At 46.5% G+C, this 10,502-nt stretch overlaps 2 long non-coding RNA genes across 4 annotated transcripts; both read right to left on the bottom strand.

Moving 5' to 3' along the window:
* Positions 1–216: 216 nt before the first annotated feature.
* Positions 217–8,053, bottom strand: LOC137219899 (uncharacterized). Of its 3 annotated transcripts, none has more exons than XR_010941303.1 (3): positions 7,989–8,053; positions 544–2,875; positions 217–479 (listed from the first exon to the last, which is right to left on the bottom strand). It is a non-coding gene; the product is annotated as an uncharacterized lncRNA (long non-coding RNA). The 3 variants fall into 3 exon arrangements; XR_010941302.1 differs by lacking the exon at positions 7,989–8,053 and adding an exon at positions 6,681–7,574 and having other exon boundaries at positions 544–5,227; XR_010941304.1 differs by lacking the exon at positions 7,989–8,053 and adding an exon at positions 6,681–7,574.
* A 63-nt stretch (positions 8,054–8,116) lies between these two features.
* Positions 8,117–8,535, bottom strand: LOC137219898 (uncharacterized). Its single transcript, XR_010941301.1, has 2 exons — positions 8,479–8,535; positions 8,117–8,414 (listed from the first exon to the last, which is right to left on the bottom strand). It is a non-coding gene; the product is annotated as an uncharacterized lncRNA (long non-coding RNA).
* Between the last annotated feature and the right edge of the window lie 1,967 nt (positions 8,536–10,502).

The raw sequence follows: 10,502 nt of genomic DNA, 5'->3' as shown, positions 1-10,502 counted from the left end.
GGAGTTCCAGGAAGATCAGTCTGGGAGTTATGTGCAAAATGAACTGTAGCAAAGAAGAAAGAAGAAAAGGCAGAGGGGAGGAGGCAGGATGGACAGATGGAGGAAGAAGGGAGAGGTAGTGTTAGACCTGCGCGGTCTCCAAGGAGTTTCGACTCGCCCAGGAAACAACAAGAGTCGGAAGTCGATGCAAAACGCAAGAGGTTTATTGAAGGCCAGTGCACCGGGGTTCCTTGGTCCTCACGCAGGAGGTCGAAGAAGGAACCCTTTTGGGCGCGAATATGTCAGTTTTATAGGTTCCCACTTCCCCGTATGTAAATTATAGATTTGGTTGTGTTCTCCTGCTGATTGGTCCCGGCTTAGGCTCGGACCAGAGAGGGAACTTGTCCCCAGCTGCCTGATTGGTCTTTGACAGACACCTTTTTTACATTTTGTTATCTCCCTCCTTCTCCCCAGCTGTCTGATTGGTCTTTGACAGACACCTTTTTTTACATTTTGTTATCTCCCTCCTTCTCCCCAGCTGTCTGATTGGTCTTTGACAGACACCTTTTTTACATTTTGTTATCTCCCCTCCTTCTCGGAAGGGGGCCGGACATCCTGGAAATTGACCCATTGTCTAAGAAGCCCCTATTGTCTGGAGAGTTCTTAATCATTAGCTGGAAGAATGTCCCTCGAGTCCCACATTCCCCCCTTTTTCTTGTGACTATTGATTCCAATCATGGAATCTCAACCTTCTGTTCGTAAACTTTGGTACTGTTGTCTTAACATTAGAACTTGTACAGTACTGATACGTTCTCTAATAAATGCTATCAAGCGATTTAGAACACATGGTCCAAAAGTTAAAATCAACAATAAAACAATAAGAGGTCCCAACAGAGTAGAGATTAAGGTGGTAAACCAGGGGGACTTATCAAACCATGATTGAAACCATCCTTTTTCGTTTTCTCTCTCCCTTTGCCTTTTATCTAAGCGTTCCCTTAGTTTATCCATGGTTTTGGTAATGGTTCCTGAATGATCAATATAAAAGCAACATTCTTCTTTTAGAGCGGCGCATAATCCCCCTTCCTTAAGAAACAGCAAATCTAGGCTGCAACACCATTTCTGAAAGTGAGGTGAGTGATTCCTTTAGTTGAGTTATGGAACTTTCTAATGCTCGAAGGTCGATGTCTACAGCCTGTCTTAAACTTGCATAATACTGGGGTTGTTGTATGAGGGCTGTGGTTCCTGTTCCTATCCCGGCAGATATTCCTAGTTCTAGAAGGACAGCCAATGTGAGGGTTACAGGTTCTCTTTTGTTTTTTGTTTTTCCTACATATTCATCTAAAAAGGATGAGTCTGAATGGTAGATAAGTCTAGGGACTAATTGCACTAACACACAAAAGTCAGCTGAAGTATTAAGAACCTCTAAAGAGACATAAGGGGTGAGCCCCGTGTTACATGTCCACCATCCATCTTGAGGAGGTACAAGATATCCTGAGCCTGAAGGGAGGCTAAAATCATGACAAAGGTGTCTATGGGACTGGGGAGGTGTTCCTATACAAGTACCATTTCCAAAAACCGAGGACAGGGTTAATTTACTGTTCCCTTCTTGCTTCCATCGACATTGGTCTGAGGAGGTAGAATTAGTATAGTTGGAGCTATATCCTATAGCATCATAATAAGGGGGAGGGGCAGCATAGCAAAGCCAACATGATTTTGTAGCCTCTGGGTTTGTAGCATTGAGAACCGTAAAGGCTGCCTGCACCAAAGAAAGCATCCTATCCTGAGGAGTCCCAGGCTTAACTGTGGGTTCTTTGGATCCAGAGGTTTCATTAGCCTCATTCTTTGTTGACGTAGTTGAAGGGGCCGGGGGAAGCAAAGGGGGGCCAAGTATGGGATTTGGGCCTATTGATATAGGAGCAGGAGTCTCAATCTTTAGCTTAAGGGTCATTAATATTCCTAAATCATATCCCCTCATGTAAAATCTAACGCCCCAAGAATGACCATTTATCCATTTTTTATCTCTTTTTCCGGGATTACTAAAGGAAATTTTAAGGGGATGACACCATCCTGAACATTTACTCCGGTGTCCGGTATCCTCATTATGAGAATAATTAGCCGTTACAGTAATAAAATCCCAAGTTGAGGTGGGTTTCCAATTAGTATCCCCGGTAGTTTCACATCCCCAGCTTTTGCAATAAAAGTTTTCAGTTCCACCACATTTATAATTCAGAGATCAAGGGCGGTGGAACCCGGGGCATACGTAGAAAGTGAGGATACCAAGCATCATTCTTTTGCCTGCATTTTTGCAACCCGGCCCAAACCAATCAGTTTCCGAAACTTTGGAAGGGGCAGTGTTCATATCATGAGAATCTTCTGTATCCCAATAAGGTGCTCCTATAGCCAATTTACAAACATCAGGAAAAAGATCTGGCCACCAGGTCCAGGGGGGTGCAGTATGACTAATGGACCAGGTTACATCTCCAGTCTGAGAAATTACCTGCCAAGTTAAACGTTGGGGGAGGTGAGGGCTAAAATCACTTACAGTCAGTAAAGGCAGTAAAACCAAAATTATAAGTCTTAGGTTCGTAGAAGCTTGAGTTTGAGCGGGTTGTCGGTTCTTTGGGCCCGCCATCCTGATGATGCCGTCACTGGTGCAGCCTTCACATGTGAAGCATGGATCCAGGCAGCGATGCCGTCCACTTTTATGGCCGTTGGGGTGGTGAGGAGGACGGTGTATGGTCCTTTCCATCGAGGTTCCAACGTCTGGGTTCGATGCCGACGGACGTATACGGAGTCTCCGACTTGGAAAGGATGAGTTTCTCCCGGTGTTCCCGGTTGGTAGGCCTTGGCGAGTTGGGACCATATTTCTTTCTGGACCAATTGGAGTCCCAGTAGCCTAGCATATAAGTCAGTGTTATTTTGACAATCAGGTTTTATTTCTTTTCCTAAAGTGAGGAGGGGAGGCGGGGCACCATATAATATTTCAAAAGGAGTAAGATGGTATTGGGAAGGTGTATTTCTAACCCGGAATAGGGCCAAAGGAAGGAGCACCGTCCAATCGGTACCGCCAGTCTCCAAGGACAATTTAGTTAGGGTCTCTTTTAGAGTCCTATTCATTCTTTCTACCTGACCTAAACTTTGGGGTCTATAGGCACAATGTAATTTCCAATCAGTCCCCAAATATCTGGCCACATCCTGACTTACCTGGGCGACGAAGGCTGGACCATTATCAGACCCTATTACCTTTGATGCTCCAAATCGAGGAAAAATTTATTCTAAAATCTTCTTGGCTACTACAGCAGCTGTTTCTTTCTTTGTTGGGAAAGCCTCTATCCATCCTGAAAAAGTGTCTACAAAAACTAAAAGGTATTTATTACCGTACCTTCCAGGACGCACTTCGGTAAAGTCCACTTCCCAGTAAGTTCCTGGGCGGTCCCCCCTGAGTCTCTTTCCAGTTTCAAGTTTCCCTTTGTGAGCATTTACCTGTTGACATGGGACGCATTCCTGCACAATTTGTTCAGCTAATTTTGTCATTCCAGGGGTTTCGTACCCGGCTTTTTGTAACAAGGCTACCATCTTTTTAGTCCCCAAATGTGTCCATCTGTGCATCTGTTGTAACATGGATTCTGCTTGCTGAGGGGACAAAGTTCCTTTTGTTGTGGCCGGGATGATTTCTTCATCGCGGCCTGGTTTTTCAGGAACTTTATCTGACAGTCCTAAAATGACTTCTCCCGATGCTATTTCTCGGGCCACTTGGTCAGCCATATTATTTCCCCTAATTATTGGGGTATTTCCTTTTTGATGTCCAGGGCAGTGGATGATACTGACTTTAGTAGGAAGCATGAGTGCAGTCAACAAAGCCACGATTTCGTCTTTGTTTTTAATTTCTTTGCCACCTGAAGTTAGTAGCCCTCTCTGTTGGTAAATGGCACCGTGGATATGAGCGGTAGCAAACGCATATCTACTGTCTGTGTAGATGTTTACTTTTTTATTCTCTGCCATCTCTAATGCCCTCGTCAGGGCAATTAATTCAGCTCGTTGGGCTGAGGTCCCTTGTGGTAGCGCCGCTGCCCATATGACTTGTTTTCCGTCTACTATGGCTGCCCCAGTTCGACGCTTACCTTCCTCCAGGAAACTGCTCCCATCCGTGAACCAGGTGAAATCAGCATCAGGGAGGGGCAGGTCCATCAGATCTGGCCTACTGCCGTGTGCTGCGGCTAGTACTTCCTGACAATCATGTATGATGGTGGAGCCTTCCAAGTCAGGATCAGGTAGCAAGGTGGCTGGATTGAGTCCTGTGGCTGGAGCAAACTTGATGCGATCTGAGTTTAGCAACAGGGTTTGGTAATGAGTCATCCTGGCATTAGTTAGCCACCTATCCGGTGGTTGACGGACTACATTTTCCAGGGCATGAGGAGCTGTTATCGTTAGATTTTGTCCTAAAGTTAGTTTGTCAGCATCTTTGACTAGAACGGCCACTGCAGCGATTATCTTTAAACAGGTGGGCCATCCTGATGCCACAGGGTCCAATTCTTTTGACAAATAAGCAACTGGGCGATTCCAGGGACCCAATTTCTGAGTCAATACTCCTTTTGCAATGCCCTTATTTTCGGCCACATATAAATGAAAAGGTTTGGTTACATCTGGCAGTCCTAGGGCTGGAGCTGAAAGTAAAGCTCGTTTGATTTGGTCAAAAGCCCGTTGTTCCTTATCGCCCCAAACGAAAGGAGTGCTGTTTTTGGTTAGGGGGTACAATGGGGCTGCCAGCTCAGCAAACCCTGGAATCCATAGTCTACAGAATCCGGCCGTCCCCAAAAATTCTCTAACCTGCCTGGCGTTTTTGGGAGCCGGAATTTGGGCCACCGTATCCTTTCTGCTCTCCGTGAGCCATCTTTGCCCCCCTTTTAATAGATACCCCAGGTAACTGACCTGTTGTTGGCATATTTGTGCTTTCTTGGCTGAGGCTCTATATCCCAGGGTTCCAAGTTCCGTTAACAGTTTTTCAGTACCCTTGATACAATCTTCTTGGGTCTCAGCAGCTAATAAAATATCATCAACGTATTGGAGTAATGTTACCTGGGGATTTGATTCTCTATATAATGCCAAATCCTGATGGAGGGCTTCATCAAAGATGGTCGGGGAGTTCTTAAATCCCTGAGGTAGCCGTGTCCATGTCAGCTGACCAGACATTCCCGATGTTGGATCTTTCCATTCGAAGGCAAAGTAGGGTTGGCTCAGGGGAGAGAGTCTTAAACAGAAAAAAGCATCTTTAAGGTCCAAAACAGTATACCACATATGTTGAGGTGGAAGAGTGCTCAGGAGGTTGTAAGGGTTTGGAACTGTGGGGTGGAAGTCTGCCACCCGTTTGTTTACCTCTCGTAGATCCTGCACCGGCCGATAATCATTTGTTCCTGGTTTCTTTACCGGCAGGAGAGGGGTGTTCCATGCTGATTGACATCTTATTAAGATGCCCAAGTCTAGTAGCCTCTGTATATGGGGACGGATACCGTCTTTGGCTTCTCTACTCATGGGGTATTGACGGACCGTTATTGGGGTGGCAGTTGCCTTGAGTTCCACTAGCACCGGGGGCCGATTTTTGGCCATCCCCATTCCGGCAGTTTCTGCCCAGGCTTGAGGGAACCGAGTTACCCAATCAGTAGCATTAACTCGTGAGGATGAAGGCTGCTCGTATAATTTATATTCATCTTCTAATTTCATAGTCAATATTTGAAGTAACCTTCCCTTATTATCAGTTATGGTGGGACCTTCTGGCTGAAAGTGGATTTGAGCCCCTACTTTGGAGAGTAAATCTCTTCCCAGCAAAGGATAGGGGCATTCCGGAATAATCAAAAATGAATGGGTTACTCGTCCAATCCCAAGATCTACTGTCCTTTGTGTGGTCCATGAATATTGTTTATTCCCAGTGGCTCCTTGTACCCATGACCTTTTAGCTGAGATAGGACCTTTTGAGTGGAGAAGGACGGAGTGCTGGGCTCCGGTATCTACCAAAAATTGAACAGGTTCCCCCTCCACTTTAAGAGTTACCCGGGGCTCGGGGAGAGGGTTCGAGCCCTGATTTTCCTAGTTTTCTTTCAATGTTAAGATTTTGTTTTTGGTTGGCCTTCCTCCATTCTTTTTCTTAGGGCATTCTCTCGCCCAATGTCCTTTTTCTTTACAGTAGGCACATTGGTCCTTGTCTAATGGCCGCCTTCTGTCTGCCGTTCGCCCTTCCTGCCTATTTCTATCCCCTATATTTCTTCCTCCAACCACAGTGGCCAGTATCTTACTTAAATTCCTCTCCTGTCTCTTATCCCGTCTTATTTCATGGGCTTCCTGCTCTTTCTGCTTTCTTTCTTCCTTCTCTTCCTCTGTTTCTCTTTTGTTATATACTTTATCTGCCTCTTTTACTAACTCCTGAAGCGAAAATCCCTGCAAGCCATCTAGCCTCTGTAATTTCTTCTTAATATCAGGGGCCGCTTGATCTATGAAAGCCATTGCTATAGTAGCCCTATGTCCCTCCGAAGTTGGATCATAAGGGGTAAAGCGTCTAAAGGCTTCCATTAAACGTTCCAGGAACACAGTTGGCGATTCCTGGGGCCCCTGAGTTACTTCCCTTACCTTAGCCAAATTAGTGGGCCGTCTGGCCGCTCCATGGAGACCCGCCACCAGAGCCTGGCGATACATTTTCAGGCGCTCCCTACCTTCCGGGGCATTGAAATCCCAGTTTGGCCTGACGAGTGGGAAACCAGCATCAATCTCGTTAGGCAGCTGGGTAGGTTGCCCATTGGCGCCTAATACATTTTTTCTGGCTTCTAAAAGAACCCGTTGCCTCTCCTCAGTCGTTAGGAGAGTCTGGAGCAGCTGCTGACAATCATCCCATGTGGGCTGGTGGGAGAAAACAAGAGATTCTATTAAAGCGGTAAGGGCCTGTGGATTTTCGGAAAAAGTTGGGTTATGCATTTTCCAATTATAAAGATCTGCAGAGGAAAAGGGCCAATATTGGAGAGGTCTATTCCCTTGGCCATCGGGGGGGCCATATTCTCTAAGAGGTAGGGCAGTGGAGTCCGGGGAGATAGCCCTCCGGCTCCTAGTGCCCACTGAGGGACCCCTTTCTTCTTCCATCATGGATGGTTCCCTTGGTGCCGAGGGCAGTGGAGCTGGGGGTCCTCTAGGTGGTAGGGGATTCGGGGCCGGAGGATAAGGGGGTGGGGAATCCAAAAGAAGCAAATCGGACTGCGGGTCAGGATAAATCGCCTTCGGTAGATCCGGGGCGTCGGGTAGCTTCTCCGTGTTGGGGTTTTTCTTTAAGGCTAATATCTCCGACGCTGCTGATGTATGCGCGGACGTACCTGTTGAGGAAACAAAGGGCCGGACCCACGGAGGTGGGGAGAGAATTAAATCTTCCCAGACCAAGACATATGGTACTTGGTCTGGATGTCCGTGGGGATCTATATTAAATATCTTAGACTTCAGCAGCTTAATCTTGTCTAATAAAAAGGATCCTTCGGGGGGCCATCCTATCTGAAATGTTGGCCATTCAGAGGCACACAAAGTCTGCCACTTTCCTTTCTTTACCTCTACCGAAAAATTATGGGCTCTGGCCTGAAATTCGGTCCAATAGCTTAGGGTAAGGGAAAGAGGAGTCGTCATAGTTTGTCCCATTGTCGTCCGTCAGAGAAGAAGAATAGACCACAATACAGAAACAGTTAAAACTCCACGAAACACATATACGTATGGGCCACCGCGAGCTCGCTTCAAAACCGAAACTTCTTCAGATGGCAGTTATCACCAAGGGAACTGCCGAAACCGAGTGAAGGGGAGACAGAGTTTGCCTCTCCTTCCAGATGAGCCACTAGGGCGTCCCCTAGGGCTCATGGACGCCGGCTATTAGCACGTCTGCCTAGCCAGAGGTCCGATACAGATTCCATAATAAGCCGATTCTTACGGCTTTCCTCCGATAATGGCCCACAAAGAACAAGGGACAAACAGACAATCAAGCTCGAGCTTACCTGGTACCTCCAACTCCCGATGTTCTTGTGGTCCGGGGCGAGTGGAATCCCGGACGAGCCCCCAAATGTTAGACCTGCGCGGTCTCCAAGGAGTTTCGACTCGCCCAGGAAACAACAAGAGTCGGAAGTCGATGCAAAACGCAAGAGGTTTATTGAAGGCCGGTGCACCGGGGTTCCTTGGTCCTCACGCAGGAGGTCGAAGAAGGAACCCTTTTGGGCGCGAATATGTCAGTTTTATAGGTTCCCACTTCCCCGTATGTAAATTATAGATTTGGTTGTGTTCTCCTGCTGATTGGTCCCGGCTTAGGCTCGGACCAGAGAGGGAACTTGTCCCCAGCTGCCTGATTGGTCTTTGACAGACACCTTTTTTACATTTTGTTATCTCCCTCCTTCTCCCCAGCTGTCTGATTGGTCTTTGACAGACACCTTTTTTTACATTTTGTTATCTCCCTCCTTCTCCCCAGCTGTCTGATTGGTCTTTGACAGACACCTTTTTTACATTTTGTTATCTCCCCTCCTTCTCGGAAGGGGGCCGGACATCCTGGAAATTGACCCATTGTCTAAGAAGCCCCTATTGTCTGGAGAGTTCTTAATCATTAGCTGGAACAATGTCCCTCGAGTCCCACAGTAGCCCTTGCTGAGAACCTAGTAGGCCCTTCAAAAGAGCTACCTCTGTTATTCTTGTCAACAACACTAAATGGAGTGTATTACCATCCATGTTTTACAGATAAACAAGCTGGAGTTGAAAGAGGTGAAGTAACTTGCCCAGGATTACTTAGCCAGATAGGAACCAGACCTAGTGCTTGGGTATTTTGTCTCCAAGTCCAGCAACCTTTCCACTGCATCACAAAGTGCATCTGATAGAGAGCCCAGTTAGGAGGTCACAGTGATGCTGAAAACTTGGCCTCTGTGCACCGGTGCTGAATAAAATCTCAGAGACAGAGTTTTGGGTGAAGTAGAAAAGAAGAGCTTTATTGCTTTGCCAGGCAAAAGGGGACGCAGTGGGCTCGTGTCCTCAAAAACTGTGCGTCCCAACCCAGGGAGATTTGGTGAGGAGTTTTATAGCAGTGGTTCAAGGCAGGGTTGCTGATAAGGATCGGGGTGTGTACAGGGCCTGCATTCCTTTAATTTGGCCCCAGGTGGTCTCCTGATGAGCTTTTGTGGTTCTTGAGGTTATAAAACTATGACCTTCTCTCTGGAATGAAGAATGCTTCACCAAGTAGTTCATCTTCCGTTTGTTGGGAGTTTTAGTTCTGCAGAAGAGCTCAAAGATATTTTTATGTGTATCCCTTGAGGTGGAACCAGGACCCTGCCCCAAGGCTGCACTGTTGTTTCTTGACTGCTCCTCCCTTGTCTCTGCATCCCCTCCCTTCCCTGATTAGCAAATGTTTGAATCTGCCCTTTGGAACTCAGGGAAGGTCATGGAGGCTGGAGCCTATTCCTTACAAATAAGAAATGGGGGACACAGAAAGGCTTCTGTGCCCAGGAGCCCCACAGGGTCCTGATTGGTTTCAATAGGGTGGTGGCTTTGGGGACTTTTCTGAGCGAAAATGGTTGTGTTTATCTCTGGGACTCAGCTCTAAAAGCACCATGGCAGGCATGCTCGAACAATTCTAGCAAAGAGTTCAGGAGCAGCACAAGGTCAGTCCTGGGAGAAGTGTCCCATGTGGAGCCACATGAACAGCTGAATCCAGAGCAAAGTCTCAGGATATGTAGTTAGAGCCAGGGAGTCAGCCTGGCCTGGGAGTCGGGATAACTGGGTTCTGGCCATGAAAGCATCCCTTTGGGACTTTGGATCAGTCACTTAATCTCTTTGAGCCTCAGCTTCCTCATCTGTAAAATAAAATTAAAAATCTCAACTTCCTCATCTTCCATGTTATGAGATCCAAATGAAATTGTCACTGTGGGTGTGTTTGGATTACTGAGAAATGCTAGGCTGGTGGGAGGAATGGTTGTTGTTATCAGAGGTCAGGGGGTGATGGGCAGGTTAACTCCAAGGCCTGAAGGGGAGCATTTCCTCACCCAGGATCCAGTGGACACTTTCATTGAGCTGTTGCCCTGAACTGGGTGTTTGTCATCAACCATTTCTCCTTGACCATCACTTCCAATCAATTCATTGCCTATTTATTAAGCACCACTTTATTTAAACCACTGTCTGGACAAGTCTTGTTCCGATCCTCTTACAACCCTTCTTTTACTTTTCCTCTTCACTGTGTATCAAAAGAGGAAGTCAAATAAATCCATTGTGCTGTTGGTAAATAGTGAATTACTCATATCCGAATCTTGAGACAGATTAAGAGGCTCCTTTCACATTTTCCCCAGTCCATCTCCGTTCTCCAATGAATTCACCATCTGTGACATATTTGTGTTATAAATGACAGGCATAGCCTATCTGATTCCATTGTTGAAAGAAGAAAAAGGAAAAAAATACTTACCAATTTTCATTGCTGGTTAACTTTAAAACATGATGCATTTTATATGTGTGGATGAGGGAACCTAGGCATTGGCCAACAC

The sequence above is a fragment of the Pseudorca crassidens genome, chromosome 2 (assembly GCF_039906515.1).
Source record: "Pseudorca crassidens isolate mPseCra1 chromosome 2, mPseCra1.hap1, whole genome shotgun sequence".
Taxonomy (NCBI): Eukaryota; Metazoa; Chordata; class Mammalia; order Artiodactyla; family Delphinidae; genus Pseudorca; species Pseudorca crassidens.
Note: the sequence above shows the minus strand (reverse complement) of the source record. Positions and strands in the feature narration are given on the sequence as shown.